General features: G+C 45.7%; 1 protein-coding gene across 2 annotated transcripts in view; it reads right to left on the bottom strand.

Moving 5' to 3' along the window:
- Positions 1-3,641, bottom strand: part of LOC116958104 (disks large-associated protein 1-like) — a 186,868-nt gene extending 183,227 nt beyond the window's left edge. Inside the window, exon 1 of one of the 2 annotated variants that reach the window (XM_076073480.1) lies at positions 3,123-3,641. The gene's annotated coding sequence lies outside the window, so the exon portion shown is untranslated. The remainder of the gene's footprint in view (positions 1-3,122) is intronic. The other variant, XM_076073487.1, reaches the window with a different exon arrangement.
- Positions 3,642-19,346: the final 15,705 nt, after the last annotated feature.

The following is a 19,346-nucleotide window of genomic DNA, read 5'->3' as shown; positions in this document are numbered from 1 at the left end:
GGCCCGTGGGGGAGGGCATACATTGAGTGGCAATTCCCATGGCAGATGCTTGTGTGGCGCTTGGATGATGCGTCCGTGTTCTCATCTCCTTAATACTCTCCCCAGCTTGAAATTGCACAGACGTGGGTCTGTCCCGAATCGCAGATAAAGTCTCGGAGTGGATTTCAGGTCGCCAAATGAATAGGCGTGCAGTACTAACAGTAATGTCAATACCGTATCAGTCTGCTCGAATGTCTGGATAATGCTTCGACGAGTGTTGGGTACGCCTGTAGTTGTGCTTGTGCCGAGTCTCACCGCGTAAACAAACACAGCCTGTGCTACACGCATACCAATTCAAATTTACAACCGTAGAATAAGGATGGTATTACATGTGCCAACTATGGCATGGGGGAGCGGTAAGCTGCATAAATATGGAGTGTGCCATGCACACTGCTATAGACGACTGATATAGACTAGGTGATGGCAGTACAATAGCGAGATGGTAACTACCTCGCCTGGTATAGAGGAAGGTCGTGGGTTCGATCCCAACCCTAATGACTGTATATTTGGAGTTTGCGTGTTCTCCCCGTGGTCGCGTGGATTTATCTCCAGCTCCTCCTGGTTTTCCCTCCACATTTAGAAACATGCGTTTAGAGTATGTGGCTGCTACTATAAATTTCCACAAGATAAGCCACTTCGTTGAGCTATCATTTGTGGTCAGGTCTATTCTGAAAAAGGAGCTATATAGCTCAGTGGGCCTTACCTGGATTAATTTTTTTTATCATTTAGTACAACAACGTATGCTTAAATCTAACCGTGCAGATTTATGAGTCTAGATGCCATAGTATATGTAGGTGATTTTCTCCAGGTACTCCGACATCCTACCAAAGAGTATGGATTCCTGCTGTCACGATAGCTTCAAATCAAGACTGCCACATACCACTCATTTATGGAATTGGCCCGACATGCCGATCTCGGCCCCCCCCCCAACCTGAAAAAGTCACGAGACTCGGGCTTTCGTGGGTACATAAACGGCATTAGTATTATTAAATATAAAACAATGAATTTTGTGGAAAGCCACAGATCACTTACTTAAATGGTTGGCTGTGTCAATAAAAGACCACGGATACATTTCCCTTGCGTTTATTTTTATTTTATTCAAACCTTTGGAATAGCTGCATGGGGGCACTGTCCAATGAGCTCGGTGACCTGAGTTCGATTACCGACCACGGCTAACATCCCCATGGTGGCTGATATCCACCAGCCCTGGGTCAGTGTGGGTTGATGATGACCAACATGATATGGAGTAGCCCATCATTTCAGGCGAAAACAAAGGGCAAAAAATTAGATAAATAATTTGCATTTGTACTCCCAGACAAATCAAAGGTGTAATTTCTCCATGCTCAGTGTTGAGGACAGGACACATCTATATCTGTTGGCTTCCCTGAGTCACGAGTGGTAATTCCACATTCACATGGCAAGTCTTCTCACGGGAATTCCAATAAAGTGAGAATGGAGCTCACATGTATATTAATGCAGCGTAACTGCAGTTCCACCAACGCCGAAGTATACATCACAATGAGAATTAACAATTTATAGTGAAATATGAATTCGTTACACGCTGCACATGGCAGATGTTTGCTAAACACATCCCACGTGGTGTGAGAGAACCCCAATAATATGCAACACCTCTTGCGTGGAAAACACATGCACGCATGGAAAATGTGTACCAATCATCAGGCGCATGCAGTGTGGAACGACTTAATTTGTATGTAATCGGAGACTGACAAACACGGAAATGCACGTGGTGTGTCACAAGGACTCATCATCGTGAGCCATGAGCAATGCCACTGCTGGATGAACGCCTCCCTAAGCCACAAGAACTGAAGTTTGGGGAAAACTCTGATATTGTGATTACACGTGGTGCCTAATTGAACATTGTACGAGAGCACACGTCGAGTTACATAATGGGCAATAGTGGACATCTGTATTCAATATTCGTAAGCTCACAGCGCTCTCACGCTGATAAATGGGCAATGCGTGAGAGCGGCCAGCGGAGGGCGTGAGATTGCCTCGTGGCAGCGTGAGACACAACGGGTGGGTTGGGGGGGGGGGGTTGGGAGGTGGGGAGATCGGTTTGTTCGGTGTGTACAATGTTTCCTGTATAAACAGCATCTCACACGTTCGTCAGATTTGGGACTGCCACGGGGCGGAAAAGAAAGTGACGTTTAACAGGTCTGAACCTATTCACACGTACGTACGCAGTGTGTGGTCATTCTTGTCGTCAGGGCTTTAATTTCAGCCGCGATCTGTTCGGATTGGCTACCCGAGAAAATAATGTTCGCACTCGGCACACCACATCCAATATATGTCTCGCTATGTCTGTGGACACTTAGGTACGTGCCACATACTCCAGTCTCCCAGCGACCCTGGAAAATATTATTTTGAGACATTAATCCATGATGTGCAGCGGAATATGGTTATTAAATAATTTGATATATACTGAGGAGGTGTTTTTTTTCATGATCCAAGTGATGTATCGCGTGTGAAAAAGCAACGTGGCGCAATTAAAAAACGTAACCACAGCCTCACAAGCGCACGCAGACTCAAACTTAATATGTTCACCTCCGCAGGATGATGTCAACGCAATCTCAGAATCTACAGGCCACCCACCATCCAGCTCCATATCTCCATCTCGCCAGCGACATCAACACCACCGTCGCCACTACCATGACCACCACCATCATCATCATCATCATCCACAGCAACGGTATCATTATCACCATTACCACCAACGAATGATTGTTCACGCAACAGCCATCCCGTTGCGCAGCGCGTGTGGTAGGCAAGTGGCCGACGAGCAGCAACAGCGATAACGAATTCATTTTGAATCGCGCTGATAACAAAGCAAATAGAAATATAACGATTACTGGTGGAGAGGGGTGGGGTCACGACCGGGCGACCTGGACAGGGCAAAGCAGCAGGGAATGCAAGAGAAGAGAAGGGTACGACAGGGAAATGAAGAGCTAGGGAAAGCCCGCACTGGGGGAAGGGCAGGGAAGAGAGAGGCAGGGCAGAGAAGAGGGCAAGACAGCACAAGGGAAGAGAAGACAAAGGCCGGCATGGGGCAGGGTCGTGCTCACCTGCCGAGGCGACGGCGTTGACCACCGTGTCGAGGAACCGAGTCCAGACGCGAACCGTTCCGTCTGACACCTCACGGCTGCCTGCGCCGTCTCTCCGGGCTGGCATGGTCCCCTCGTGCGCCTTCTGACTCCTCATGCATTGATGTGTTTATTACGCGTTCCGTACGTATCACAGATACATGCATATAAATATATAATTCTTGAAAACACACAGTAGCCTATTCCCGCTGCTGCTGCTGCTGATGCTGCCGTGTGTGTGTGTATTGCCTAGTGCATCAGCAGTGATGAGCAAGAATTCGCTGAGAATTCACCTATGCTGATGTTGTTTATATTAGGACGTCGCACGTCACTGCTTGTATACGGATACAGATTACAAATAAATACCCGTACAGCATTGCAACCGCGCTCTACGTAATATTCATCAGAGCGGACCCGGCTGGCTGTACGCGTAGCTGCAAAAGCGAGGCTGCAATTGTGTGGTGGGGCTGGAGGGATGAAGTCAGGGAGGGTGGGGGCGGTGATGTGATGTGGGGGAGGGAGAGAGCGAGAGAGAGAGAGGGGGAAGGAGAAGAAATCGGTGGAAAAACACGGAGGTGGATTTTGAAGAGTCGTCCAACATGGATTGTGGAACGGCTGTAAAAAACACCCTGCCTCATCCGTTATTGATACACCCATCTCATACCCCGTTTCATACACTCCAGTCCATGCGAATCATCATTGTCCGCCTTTCCGTGGTTACCCATCTTCGTTTAATAATAATAAAAATGCGGTGGTATGTCGATCCACTGCTGGATGAAGGCCTCCCCAGACCCGTGTCTGTCATCACAGCGGTTGTTTTAACAATCATCGTTGGGGGATTATGAAGACGAGGCGGTGGGCTACCACTGGTTCAGATATCATTCGCAAATGATGTCTGATGTTAGCCATGGCCGGAAATCGAACTCATGATAGCCAGTTTTTTTTTAGATATATAAACCGATACACGCCACACGCACCCGATGATTGCTAAACACGTCTTCTGTGTGTGTGTATGTTTGTATATACGTGGGGGTCTCTCGTGAGGTGGAGGCCGCTGATTCAGATTGAAACGCATTGAAGGCGCTTCTTAAATGTCTAAATAATGTGAGATGTGTTTTACTCGTTAAAAGGCGCGTGCGGCGTGTAACGCGACTACATTTGTGTTTAAACGGAGACGATTGATGATTCGGCAAGGCGCGTCGTGGTGGGTGGCTTGGGTGGGCGAGTGGTTTGAGATTTCCTGATCAAATAAAGAGATCGCGACTGATGGAAATTCTAATGATGCACACGAGAAGGGATTAGAATGCTCACAATTCGGCACAAATACAGCCGGTCGAATCTATGTGTACAGTGAGGGAAAAAAGTATTTGATCCCCTGCTGATTTTGTACGTTTGTCCACTGACAAAGAAATGATCAGTCTAGAATTTTAATGGTAGGTTTATTTGAACAGTGAGAGACAGAATAACAACAAAAATATCCAGAAAAACGCATGTCAAAAATGTTATAAATTGATTTGCATTTTAATGAGGGAAATAAGTATTTGACCCCCTCTCAATCAGAAGGATTTCTGGCTCCCATGTGTCTTTTATACAGGTAACGAGCTGAGATTAGGAGCACACTCTTAAAGGGAGTGCTCCTAATCTCAGCTTGTTACCTGTATAAAAGACACCTGTCCACAGAAGCAATCAATCAATCAGAATCCAAACTCTCCACCATGGCCAAGACCAAAGAGCTCTCCAAGGATGTCAGGGACAAGATTGTAGACCTACACAAGGCTGGAATGGGCTACAAGACCATTGCCAAGCAGCTTGGTGAGAAGGTGACAACAGTTGGTGCGATTATTCGCAAATGGAAGAAACACAAAAGAACTGTCAATCTCCCTCGGCCTGGGGCTCCATGCAAGATCTCACCTCGTGGAGTTGCAATGATCATGAGAAAGGTGAGGAATCAGCCCAGAACTACACGGTAGGATCTTGCCAATGATCTCAAGGCAGCTGGGACCATAGTCACCAAGAAAACAATTGGTAACACACTACGCCGTGAAGGACTGAATCCTGCAAGGTCCCCCTGCTTAAGAAAGCACATATACATGCCCGTCTGAAGTTTGCCAATGAACATCTGAATGATTCCGAGGACAACTGGGTGAAAGTGTTGTGGTCAGATGAGACCAAAATGGAGCTCTTTGGCATCAACTCAACTCGCCGTGTTTGGAGGAGGGTTTGGAGGAGGAGGAATGCTGTCTATGACCCCAAGAACACCATCCCCACCGTCAAACATGGAGGTGGAAACATTATGCTTTGGGGGTGTTTTTCTGCTAAGGGGACAGGACAACTTCACCGCATCAAAGGGACGATCGACGGGGCCATGTATCGTCAAATCTTGGGTGAGAACCTCCTTCCCTCAGCCAGGGCATTGAAAATGGGTCGTGGATGGGTATTCCAGCATGACAATGACCCAAAACACACGGCCAAGGCAACAAAGGAGTGGCTTAAGAAGAAGCACATTAAGGTCCTGGAGTGGCCTAGCCAGTCTCCAGACCTTAATCCCATAGAAAATCTGTGGAGGGAGCTGAAGGTTCGAGTTGCCAAACGTCAACCTCTAAACCTTAATGACTTGGAGAAGATCTGCAAAGAGGAGTGGGACAAAATCCCTCCTGAGATGTGTGCAAACCTGGTGGCCAACTACAAGAAACGTCTGACCTCTGTGATTGCCAACAAGGGTTTTGCCACCAAGTACTAAGTCATGTTTTGCAGAGGGGTAAAATACTTATTTCCCTCATTAAAATGCAAATCAATTTATAACATTTTTGACATGCGTTTATCTGGATTTTTTTGTTGTTATTCTGTCTCTCACTGTTCAAACAAACCTACCATTAAAATTATAGACTGATCATTTCTTTGCCAGTGGGCAAACGTACAAAATCAGCAGGGGATCAAATACTTTTTTCCCTCACTGTATAACGTGAAACATACAAACGACAACATTTTCACATTGTTGGCTGCCAAAAAAAATATTGTAAAGCCTTTCGGATTAAACTGGTTTAATTTATACAGGCAAGGTCGGCCTAAAGTTCTAAATATATTATTTTTAAAGGTAAATGAGCAGCCCAACATTTTTTTGCTCGTGCCACTGCTGGTGTAAGAGTCTCCTTCAGACAGAGCTCCAGAGAGCCCCTCCAGTTTAGAGATAGTATGTGCCTTACTCTCTCACGCTTGGAAGAGATAGTATGTGCCTTACTCTCTCACGCTTGGAAGAGATAGTATGTGCCTTACTCTCTCACGCTTGGAAGAGATAGTATGTGCCTTACTCTCTCACGCTTGGAAGAGATAGTATGTGCCTTACTCTCTCACGCTTGGAAGAGATAGTATGTGCCTTACTCTCTCACGCTTGGAAGAGATAGTATTTGCCTTACTCTCTCACGCTTGGAAGAGGTAGTATTTGTCTCTCTCACGCTTGGAAGAGGTTGTATTTGTCTTACTCTCTCACCCTTGGAAGAGATAGTATTTGGCTTACTCTCTCACGCTTGGAAGAGATAGTATGTGCCTTACTCTCTCACGCTTGGAAGAGATAGTATGTGCCTTACTCTCTCACGCTTGGAAGAGATAGTATGTGCCTTACTCTCTCATGCTTGGAAGAGATAGTATGTGCCTTACTCTCTCACGCTTGGAAGAGATAGTATGTGCCTTACTCTCTCACGCTTGGAAGAGATAGTATTTGCCTTACTCTCTCACGCTTGGAAGAGGTAGTATTTGTCTCTCTCACGCTTGGAAGAGGTTGTATTTGTCTTACTCTCTCACCCTTGGAAGAGATAGTATTTGGCTTACTCTCTCACGCTTGGAAGAGATAGTATGTGCCTTACTCTCTCACGCTTGGAAGAGATAGTATGTGCCTTACTCTCTCACGCTTGGAAGAGATAGTATGTGCCTTACTCTCTCACGCTTGGAAGAGATAGTATTTGCCTTACTCTCTCACCCTTGGAAGAGATAGTATGTGCCTTACTCTCTCACGCTTGGAAGAGATAGTATGTGCCTTACTCTCTCACGCTTGGAAGAGATAGTATGTGCCTTACTCTCTCACGCTTGGAAGAGATAGTATGTGCCTTACTCTCTCACGCTTGGAAGAGATAGTATTTGCCTTACTCTCTCACGCTTGGAAGAGATAGTATGTGCCTTACTCTCTCACGCTTGGAAGAGATAGTATTTGCCTTACTCTCTCACGCTTGGAAGAGATAGTATGTGCCTTACTCTCTCACGCTTGGAAGATATAGTATTTGCCTTACTCTCTCACGCTTGGAAGAGATAGTATGTGCCTTACTCTCTCACGCTTGGAAGAGATAGTATGTGCCTTACTCTCTCACGCTTGGAAGAGATAGAATGTGCCTTACTCTCTCACGCTTGGAAGAGATAGTATGTGCCTTACTCTCTCACGCTTGGAAGAGATAGTATGTGCCTTACTCTCTCACGCTTGGAAGAGATAGTATTTGCCTTACTCTCTCACGCTTGGAAGAGATAGTATTTGCCTTACTCTCTCACGCTTGGAAGAGATAGTATGTGCCTTACTCTCTCACGCTTGGAAGAGATAGTATTTGCCTTACTCTCTCACGCTTGGAAGAGATAGTATTTGCCTTACTCTCTCACCCTTGGAAGAGATAGTATGTGCCTTACTCTCTCACGCTTGGAAGAGGTAGTATTTGCCTTACTCTCTCACGCTTGGAAGAGATAGTATTTGCCTTACTCTCTCACGCTTGGAAGAGATAGTATGTGCCTTACTCTCTCACGCTTGGAAGAGATAGTATGTGCCTTACTCTCTCACGCTTGGAAGAGATAGTATGTGCCTTACTCTCTCATGCTTGGAAGAGATAGTATGTGCCTTACTCTCTCACGCTTGGAAGAGATAGTATGTGCCTTACTCTCTCACGCTTGGAAGAGATAGTATGTGCCTTACTCTCTCACGCTTGGAAGAGATAGTATGTGCCTTACTCTCTCACGCTTGGAAGAGATAGTATGTGCCTTACTCTCTCACGCTTGGAAGAGATAGTATGTGCCTTACTCTCTCACGCTTGGAAGAGATAGTATGTGCCTTACTCTCTCACGCTTGGAAGAGATAGTATGTGCCTTACTCTCTCACGCTTGGAAGAGATAGTATGTGCCTTACTCTCTCACGCTTGGAAGAGATAGTATGTGCCTTACTCTCTCACGCTTGGAAGAGATAGTATGTGCCTTACTCTCTCACGCTTGGAAGAGATAGTATTTGCCTTACTCTCTCACGCTTGGAAGAGATAGTATGTGCCTTACTCTCTCACGCTTGGAAGAGGTAGTATTTGTCTTACTCTCTCACGCTTGGAAGAGGTAGTATGTGCCTTACTCTCTCACGCTTGGAAGAGGTAGTATTTGTCTTACTCTCTCACGCTTGGAAGAGGTAGTATTTGTCTTACTCTCTCACGCTTGGAAGAGATAGTATGTGCCTTACTCTCTCACGCTTGGAAGAGATAGTATGTGCCTTACTCTCTCACGCTTGGAAGAGGTAGTATTTGTCTTACTCTCTCACGCTTGGAAGAGGTAGTATTTGTCTTACTTTCTCACGCTTGGAAGAGATAGTATGTGCCTTACTCTCTCACGCTTGGAAGAGGTAGTATTTGTCCCTCTCACGCTTGGAAGAGGTCGTATGTGCCTTACTCTCTCACGCTTGGAAGAGATAGTATGTGCCTTACTCTCTCACGCTTGGAAGAGATAGTATGTGCCTTACTCTCTCACGCTTGGAAGAGATAGTATGTGCCTTACTCTCTCACGCTTGGAACAGATAGTATTTGCCTTACTCTCTCACGCTTGGAAGAGATAGTATGTGCCTTACTCTCTCACGCTTGGAAGAGATAGTATTTGCCTTACTCTCTCACGCTTGGAAGAGATAGTATTTGCCTTACTCTCTCACGCTTGGAAGAGGTAGTATTTGCCTTACTCTCTCACGCTTGGAAGAGATAGTATGTGCCTTACTCTCTCACCCTTGGAAGAGGTAGTATTTGTCTTACTCTGTCACCCTTGGAAGAGGTAGTATTTGCCTTACTCTCTCACCCTTGGAAGAGGTAGTATTTGTCTTACTCTCTCACGCTTGGAAGAGATAGTATGTGCCTTACTCTCTCACGCTTGGAAGAGATAGTATGTGCCTTACTCTCTCACGCTTGGAAGAGATAGTATGTGCCTTACTCTCTCACGCTTGGAAGAGATAGTATGTGCCTTACTCTCTCACGCTTGGAAGAGATAGTATGTGCCTTACTCTCTCACGCTTGGAAGAGATAGTATGTGCCTTACTCTCTCACGCTTGGAAGAGATAGTATTTGCCTTACTCTCTCACGCTTGGAAGAGATAGTATGTGCCTTACTCTCTCACGCTTGGAAGAGATAGTATGTGCCTTACTCTCTCACGCTTGGAAGAGGTAGTATTTGTCTTACTCTCTCACGCTTGGAAGAGGTAGTATGTGCCTTACTCTCTCACGCTTGGAAGAGGTAGTATTTGTCTTACTCTCTCACGCTTGGAAGAGGTAGTATTTGTCTTACTCTCTCACGCTTGGAAGAGATAGTATGTGCCTTACTCTCTCACGCTTGGAAGAGGTAGTATTTGTCTCTCTCACGCTTGGAAGAGGTAGTATTTGCCTTACTCTCTCACGCTTGGAAGAGATAGTATGTGCCTTACTCTCTCACGCTTGGAAGAGGTAGTATTTGTCTTACTCTCTCACGCTTGGAAGAGGTAGTATTTGTCTTACTCTCTCACGCTTGGAAGAGATAGTATGTGCCTTACTCTCTCACGCTTGGAAGAGGTAGTATTTGTCTTACTCTCTCACGCTTGGAAGAGATAGTATGTGCCTTACTCTCTCACGCTTGGAAGAGGTAGTATTTGTCTCTCTCACGCTTGGAAGAGGTAGTATTTGCCTTACTCTCTCACGCTTGGAAGAGATAGTATGTGCCTTACTCTCTCACGCTTGGAAGAGGTAGTATTTGTCTTACTCTCTCACGCTTGGAAGAGGTAGTATTTGTCTTACTCTCTCACGCTTGGAAGAGATAGTATGTGCCTTACTCTCTCACGCTTGGAAGAGGTAGTATTTGTCTCTCTCACGCTTGGAAGAGGTAGTATGTGCCTTACTCTCTCACGCTTGGAAGAGATAGTATGTGCCTTACTCTCTCACGCTTGGAAGAGATAGTATGTGCCTTACTCTCTCACGCTTGGAAGAGATAGTATGTGCCTTACTCTCTCACGCTTGGAAGAGATAGTATTTGCCTTACTCTCTCACGCTTGGAAGAGATAGTATGTGCCTTACTCTCTCACGCTTGGAAGAGATAGTATTTGCCTTACTCTCTCACGCTTGGAAGAGATAGTATTTGCCTTACTCTCTCACGCTTGGAAGAGATAGTATTTGCCTTACTTTCTCACGCTTGGAAGAGGTAGTATTTGCCTTACTCTCTCACGCTTGGAAGAGATAGTATGTGCCTTACTCTCTCACCCTTGGAAGAGGTAGTATTTGTCTTACTCTCTCACCCTTGGAAGAGGTAGTATTTGCCTTACTCTCTCACCCTTGGAAGAGGTAGTATTTGTCTTACTTTCTCACCCTTGGAAGAGATAGTATGTGCCTTACTCTCTCACGCTTGGAAGAGATAGTATGTGCCTTACTCTCTCACGCTTGGAAGAGGTAGTATTTGCCTTACTCTCTCACGCTTGGAAGAGATAGTATGTGCCTTACTCTCTCACGCTTGGAAGAGATAGTATGTGCCTTACTATCTCACGCTTGGAAGAGATAGTATGTGCCTTACTCTCTCACGCTTGGAAGAGGTAGTATTTGCCTTACTCTCTCACGCTTGGAAGAGATAGTATGTGCCTTACTCTCTCACGCTTGGAAGAGATAGTATGTGCCTTACTCTCTCACGCTTGGAAGAGATAGTATGTGCCTTACTCTCTCACGCTTGGAAGAGATAGTATGTGCCTTACTCTCTCACGCTTGGAAGAGATAGTATGTGCCTTACTCTCTCATGCTTGGAAGAGATAGTATGTGCCTTACTCTCTCACGCTTGGAAGAGATAGTATGTGCCTTACTCTCTCACGCTTGGAAGAGATAGTATGTGCCTTACTCTCTCACGCTTGGAAGAGATAGTATGTGCCTTACTCTCTCATGCTTGGAAGAGATAGTATGTGCCTTACTCTCTCACGCTTGGAAGAGATAGTATGTGCCTTACTCTCTCACGCTTGGAAGAGATAGTATGTGCCTTACTCTCTCACGCTTGGAAGAGATAGTATGTGCCTTACTCTCTCACGCTTGGAAGAGATAGTATGTGCCTTACTCTCTCACACTTGGAAGAGATAGTATGTGCCTTACTCTCTCACGCTTGGAAGAGGTAGTGTTTGTCTCTCTCACACTTGGAAGAGGTAGTGTTTGTCTCTCTCACGCTTGGAAGAGATAGTATGTGCCTTACTCTCTCACGCTTGGAAGAGATAGTATGTGCCTTACTCTCTCACGCTTGGAAGAGGTAGTATTTGCCTTACTCTCTCACGCTTGGAAGAGATAGTATGTGCCTTACTCTCTCACGCTTGTAAGAGATAGTATGTGCCTTACTCTCTCACGCTTGGAAGAGATAGTATGTGCCTTACTCTCTCACCCTTGGAAGAGGTAGTATTTGGCTTACTCCTCACGCATGGAAGAGGTAGTATGTGCCTTACTCTCTCACGCTTGGAAGAGATAGTATGTGCCTTACTCTCTCACGCTTGGAAGAGATAGTATGTGTCTTACTCTCTCACCCTTGGAAGAGATAGTATGTGCCTTACTCTCTCACCCTTGGAAGAGATAGTATGTGCCTTACTCTCTCACGCTTGGAAGAGATAGTATTTGTCTTACTCTCTCACGCTTGGAAGAGATAGTATGTGCCTTACTCTCTCACCCTTGGAAGAGATAGTATGTGCCTTACTCTCTCACGCTTGGAAGAGATAGTATTTGTCTTACTCTCTCACGCTTGGAAGAGATAGTATGTGCCTTACTCTCTCACCCTTGGAAGAGATAGTATGTGCCTTACTCTCTCACCCTTGGAAGAGGTAGTATTTGGCTTACTCCTCACGCATGGAAGAGGTAGTATGTGCCTTACTCTCTCACGCTTGGAAGAGATAGTATGTGCCTTACTCTCTCACGCTTGGAAGAGATAGTATGTGTCTTACTCTCTCACCCTTGGAAGAGATAGTATGTGCCTTACTCTCTCACCCTTGGAAGAGATAGTATGTGCCTTACTCTCTCACGCTTGGAAGAGATAGTATTTGTCTTACTCTCTCACGCTTGGAAGAGATAGTATGTGCCTTACTCTCTCACCCTTGGAAGAGATAGTATGTGCCTTACTCTCTCACGCTTGGAAGAGATAGTATTTGTCTTACTCTCTCACGCTTGGAAGAGATAGTATGTGCCTTACTCTCTCACCCTTGGAAGAGATAGTATGTGCCTTACTCTCTCACGCTTGGAAGAGATAGTATTTGTCTTACTCTCTCACGCTTGGAAGAGATAGTATGTGCCTTACTCTCTCACCCTTGGAAGAGATAGTATGTGCCTTACTCTCTCACCCTTGGAAGAGGTAGTATTTGGCTTACTCCTCACGCATGGAAGAGGTAGTATGTGCCTTACTCTCTCACGCTTGGAAGAGATAGTATGTGCCTTACTCTCTCACGCTTGGAAGAGATAGTATGTGTCTTACTCTCTCACCCTTGGAAGAGATAGTATGTGCCTTACTCTCTCACCCTTGGAAGAGATAGTATGTGCCTTACTCTCTCACGCTTGGAAGAGATAGTATTTGTCTTACTCTCTCACGCTTGGAAGAGATAGTATGTGCCTTACTCTCTCACCCTTGGAAGAGATAGTATGTGCCTTACTCTCTCACGCTTGGAAGAGATAGTATTTGTCTTACTCTCTCACGCTTGGAAGAGATAGTATGTGCCTTACTCTCTCACGCTTGGAAGAGATAGTATTTGTCTTACTCTCTCACGCTTGGAAGAGATAGTATGTGCCTTACTCTCTCACGCTTGGAAGAGATAGTATGTGCCTTACTCTCTCACGCTTGGAAGAGATAGTATTTGTCTTACTCTCTCACGCTTGGAAGAGATAGTATGTGTCTTACTCTCTCACGCTTGGAAGAGATAGTATGTGCCTTACTCTCTCACGCTTGGAAGAGATAGTATGTGCCTTACTCTCTCACGCTTGGAAGAGGTAGTATTTGCCTTACTCCTCACGCTTGGAAGAGGTAGTATTTGTCTTACTCTCTCACGCTTGGAAGAGGTAGTATTTGCCTTACTCTCTCATGCTTGGAAGAGGTAGTATGTGCCTTACTCTCTCACGCTTGGAAGAGATAGTATTTGCCTTACTCTCTCATGCTTGGAAGAGATAGTATGTGCCTTACTCTCTCACGCTTGGAAGAGGTAGTATTTGGCTTACTCCTCACGCATGGAAGAGGTAGTATGTGCCTTAGTCTCTCACGCTTGGAAGAGATAGTATTTGCCTTACTCTCTCACGCTTGGAAGAGATAGTATGTGCCTTACTCTCTCACGCTTGGAAGAGGTAGTATTTGCCTTACTCTCTCACGCTTGGAAGAGATAGTATGTGCCTTACTCTCTCACGCTTGGAAGAGGTAGTATTTGGCTTACTCCTCACGCATGGAAGAGGTAGTATGTGCCTTACTCTCTCACGCTTGGAAGAGATAGTATGTGCCTTACTCTCTCACGCTTGGAAGAGATAGTATGTGCCTTACTCTCTCACGCTTGGAAGAGATAGTATTTGCCTTACTCTCTCACGCTTGGAAGAGATAGTATGTGCCTTACTCTCTCACGCTTGGAAGAGATAGTATGTGCCTTACTCTCTCACGCTTGGAAGAGGTAGTATTTGCCTTACTCCTCACGCTTGGAAGAGGTAGTATTTGTCTTACTCTCTCACGCTTGGAAGAGATAGTATGTGCCTTACTCTCTCACGCTTGGAAGAGGTAGTATTTGCCTTACTCCTCACGCTTGGAAGAGGTAGTATTTGTCTTACTCTCTCACGCTTGGAAGAGGTAGTATTTGCCTTACTCTCTCATGCTTGGAAGAGGTAGTATGTGCCTTACTCTCTCACGCTTGGAAGAGATAGTATTTGCCTTACTCTCTCATGCTTGGAAGAGATAGTATGTGCCTTACTCTCTCACGCTTGGAAGAGGTAGTATTTGGCTTACTCCTCACGCATGGAAGAGGTAGTATGTGCCTTAGTCTCTCACGCTTGGAAGAGATAGTATTTGCCTTACTCTCTCACGCTTGGAAGAGATAGTATGTGCCTTACTCTCTCACGCTTGGAAGAGGTAGTATTTGCCTTACTCTCTCACGCTTGGAAGAGATAGTATGTGCCTTACTCTCTCTCGCTTGGAAGAGGTAGTATTTGGCTTACTCCTCACGCATGGAAGAGGTAGTATGTGCCTTACTCTCTCACGCTTGGAAGAGATAGTATGTGCCTTACTCTCTCACGCTTGGAAGAGATAGTATGTGCCTTACTCTCTCACGCTTGGAAGAGATAGTATTTGCCTTACTCTCTCACGCTTGGAAGAGATAGTATGTGCCTTACTCTCTCACGCTTGGAAGAGATAGTATGTGCCTTACTCTCTCACGCTTGGAAGAGATAGTATGTGTCTTACTCTCTCACCCTTGGAAGAGATAGTATGTGCCTTACTCTCTCACCCTTGGAAGAGATAGTATGTGCCTTACTCTCTCACGCTTGGAAGAGATAGTATTTGTCTTACTCTCTCACGCTTGGAAGAGATAGTATGTGCCTTACTCTCTCACCCTTGGAAGAGATAGTATGTGCCTTACTCTCTCACGCTTGGAAGAGATAGTATTTGTCTTACTCTCTCACGCTTGGAAGAGATAGTATGTGCCTTACTCTCTCACGCTTGGAAGAGATAGTATTTGTCTTACTCTCTCACGCTTGGAAGAGATAGTATGTGCCTTACTCTCTCACGCTTGGAAGAGATAGTATGTGCCTTACTCTCTCACGCTTGGAAGAGATAGTATTTGTCTTACTCTCTCACGCTTGGAAGAGATAGTATGTGTCTTACTCTCTCACGCTTGGAAGAGATAGTATGTGCCTTACTCTCTCACGCTTGGAAGAGATAGTATGTGCCTTACTCTCTCACGCTTGGAAGAGGTAGTATTTGCCTTACTCCTCACGCTTGGAAGAGGTAGTATTTGTCTTACTCTCTCACGCTTGGAAGAGGTAGTATTTGCCTTACTCTCTCATGCTTGGAAGAGGTAGTATGTGCCTTACTCTCTCACGCTTGGAAGAGATAGTATTTGCCTTACTCTCTCACGCTTGGAAGAGATAGTATGTGCCTTACTCTCTCACGCTTGGAAGAGGTAGTATTTGGCTTACTCCTCACGCATGGAAGAGGTAGTATGTGCCTTACTCTCTCACGCTTGGAAGAGATAGTATTTGCCTTACTCTCTCACGCTTGGAAGAGATAGTATGTGCCTTACTCTCTCACGCTTGGAAGAGGTAGTATTTGCCTTACTCTCTCACGCTTGGAAGAGATAGTATGTGCCTTACTCTCTCACGCTTGGAAGAGATAGTATGTGCCTTACTCTCTCACGCTTGGAAGAGATAGTATGTGCCTTACTCTCTCACCCTTGGAAGAGGTAGTATTTGGCTTACTCTCTCACGCTTGGAAGAGGTAGTATTTGGCTTACTCTCTCACGCTTGGAAGAGGTAGTATTTGGCTTACTCTCTCACGCTTGGAAGAGGTAGTATTTGGCTTACTCCTCACGCATGGAAGAGGTAGTATGTGCCTTACTCTCTCACCCTTGGAAGAGATAGTATGTGCCTTACTCTCTCACGCTTGGAAGAGGTAGTATTTGGCTTACTCCTCACCCTTGGAAGAGATAGTATGTGCCTTACTCTCTCACCCTTGGAAGAGATAGTATGTGCCTTACTCTCTCACCCTTGGAAGAGGTAGTATGTGCCTTACTCTCTCACGCTTGGAAGAGGTAGTATTTGTCTCTCTCACGCTTGGAAGAGGTAGGAATACCCACACTTTACCCCACCACACATGCAACCTGGCGATCGACTGAGGGCATTTACTTATACTGCTGGGTGGATAAAGGTGACGGGGGGGGGGTATTACATTTGCATATTAGTAGATGCCATTCGTCCAACATACTGGTTCCCAGTTATACATTCTTATAATATAGAATCTGCGTAAAAGCGTATTAAGTAACTCTATCAACTCACATGAACTCCTAAATAATCGAATAGCTCATTTGTTCGTTCACCCATCTCACCCCCCTCCCTCCCCCCAAAATTAAATCGACTGTAACAGATAAATAGGGCTAGAGCCCTGTAAAGAAAAACATTTCCCCTCTGCAAACCCTAGGGCGCCGAGATGGCGAGATGTTAACTACCTCGCCTAGTAAACAGGAGGGCCGTGGGTTGGATCCCTGACCCTGATGCCTGTATGTTTGGAGTTTGCACGTCTCTCTCTCTCTCCCCATGGTCACGTGGATTTTTCTCCGTATCCTCCGGTTTTTCCCTCCACATTTAGAATCATGCGTTTAGAGTATTTGGCTGCTATACGTTTCCACATGATAAGCCACTGCGTTGAGCTATCAATTGTGGCCAGGTTGCTTCTGTAAAAGAACTGTATAGCTCAGTGGGCCTTACCTGGTTAAATGAAAAAATAGTTTAGTTTTGAATTGTTATCGTACCAACATCAGTCGTTCATGAAACTGCATCGTATTCGCCCTCCACCACCCTGTCGGCTTTTAGATTAGGTGCAATACCACGCTCTGTCCGTCAGGCGGCACCACCACTCACTTATTCTCATGGCTGATGTTGATGTCGACTGCAGGTGTAGGAAACGTCCGGCCCGCGGGCCGTATAAGGCCCGCGAAATCATTTGGTGTGGCCCTGCCCAGGCAACCGCAGGCGGGACTCGAAATTCAATAAATCTAGGAGCAAACCTGGAAAAGCAGTTGCGAGTAGCAACATCATCAATACCAGCTAACATCACCACGCCTCACCAAAGAGAAGCAGTTCCAGCCATCACATTAGGGGTGAGTTAATTAAATGTTTGACCAAATTGCAGTCACGAAAGCTTTAAATCGAAATATATATTTTATTATTTTATTGTTTCCCTTCAACGTGACTTTACCCAAAGAGCTAAGAATACAAATGTAACAGGCTAATTTTCAAGTTGATAACGTTGTATGGCCCGCGAATGATGTTATAAATATCCAAATGGCCCTTGGCAGAAAAAAGGTTCCCCACCCCTGATGTAGAGCAACTATCATTTTTCACTGTGGTGGTTCAGCCAGATGATTGTGTCAGGAGTGTATCACCGTGATGCCTCTTTCGTGATTGAGAATCGCCCACTGGGTCGTTATACGCTGCTTGATTCTGTTCTGGATGACCAAAGTTTCCGAACGCTTGCCGGGAATTTTAAATTTGTGCATCATCATCATCATCAAGTACTTCATACCTGTCAACCCCTTATCAGTGCCTACCTTATTACAGACCAATTCAGACCTTATTGGTCACCCCGTGCCCTTACAGATCTCAACGTTCATCTTACAAATTCCCATCACAAGGGAGAACTACAAACAAATAGACAAAACATGTTTTTGCCCGCATTAAAACGGCTGTACGCCGTATGCACCTGAAAACTCAATTTCCCTGTACAAGAATACGGGTAAATCGGATGGGTTGACAGGTATGAGCACTGTACTGTATCCGCATCGGCTGCTGCCATGGTTTGTGCAGTTGATGTGCTTTTGGGGTTGTGGCCCAGAAGCTTCAGCAGAAAGATCAAAGCCAGGAATCTTCTGCGTCGGGTTTTTCACGATGCGTTTTTTTGTTTCGTGACTTACCGTTCACTGCAATTATAACGTGGTGAAAAATGTTGCTTTGGTGGCTGTGTTTCCTTCACGGGTATGTTGCACGTACGAGTGTCCAGGGAAAGGGGTGCATATGAGAGGATAACGGAGAATATGCAAATGACACAAGACGACCAAATTTGCCCGGGGTGTGCCTCGGGAGGGTGCAGAAATGATTCCCCTGTGTTCACCACGGTTGACTGTCACGATGAGTGAAGGGGGCATTTCCAGTCGCTTCAATCAATACAACATTTGTAGGGCGATTCGCGTATAAAATGCGATTTCATGTTTTTTAAGACACAGTGTCTCCCGAGTGCAGCGGTGGTGCAGTGGTTGGCGCACTGCGCTGTGAACTTGGTGACCTGAGATTGATTCCCCGGTCGCAGCTAACATCGGTAGCGAGGGGAACTGGGGTTGCCCTCCTTCACCGACAACCCTACTGACGTGCGTGGTGAAGTATGATAAAACAACCACCGGGTCTCGTATGGCGTGGAAAGGCCTTCAGGCCCTTCCTCTGCGTACGCTATCGTTTAGCCTTGCGTCTTTTGTGTTTTGACGGGAAGCCATTGCACAAATTGCTCAACGCACTCGTCAACAACACTGACTTAGTCGATGCTTTTATATATAACCGCCGACGTTTCGAGAAATAGACCTTCATAACACGTGTGTTGAGTGGAGGGGGGAGTTTGTGTGTGTGTGTTCATTGTGCACCCCTGAAAATGCAGCAGCAGTAGCAGCAGCGGTTTCACCCACCGAGGAAACTGTACCAATTAGACACACACACCGGCCTGTCATTTGCATCTCGAAATAGAGCCGCTGACGCAAGCGGGTGACGTTAGCGGTTCATTAACGCGAAACAATGGCACGTTCACGAAGCGCGTGTAAGTTGTTGTCTTTCTCTCTCTCGTCTCTCACAGTTACCCATTACCCCTTTCCCACCTCCCTCTCCTCGTTCGCTATACCCCCCCCTCACCCACCACTCCTTACTTAAGTTCTTCCTCAACGATCAGAATCAGAATATTCATACTGGAGGAATCCGATGAGCTGACAAGCTCTTTTTTCACGGATGGCCAGTGGGGGATAGGTCAGAACGTTACAACAACTTCAACAGCAACAACAACTGATCACCCCTTCCGTATATAAAAGTACATGTTCCCGCATGTCGTCCCCACCACCAGGGTGAGGAGTGAGCCCATCTTCCCATCCCCCTATTGTTGTATATGTTGGGTATGAAAATTTGATGAAAATAAGAAAAATTAAATGAAATTTGGGAAATTCATAATTATCCGAAATTATGTAAATTTTGGTAAT

This window comes from Petromyzon marinus, chromosome 3, assembly GCF_048934315.1.
Source record: "Petromyzon marinus isolate PM22_M1 ecotype Great Lakes invasive population chromosome 3, UKy_Petmar_22M1.pri1.0, whole genome shotgun sequence".
NCBI classification, from domain to species: Eukaryota; Metazoa; Chordata; class Hyperoartia; order Petromyzontiformes; family Petromyzontidae; genus Petromyzon; species Petromyzon marinus.
Note: the sequence above shows the minus strand (reverse complement) of the source record. Positions and strands in the feature narration are given on the sequence as shown.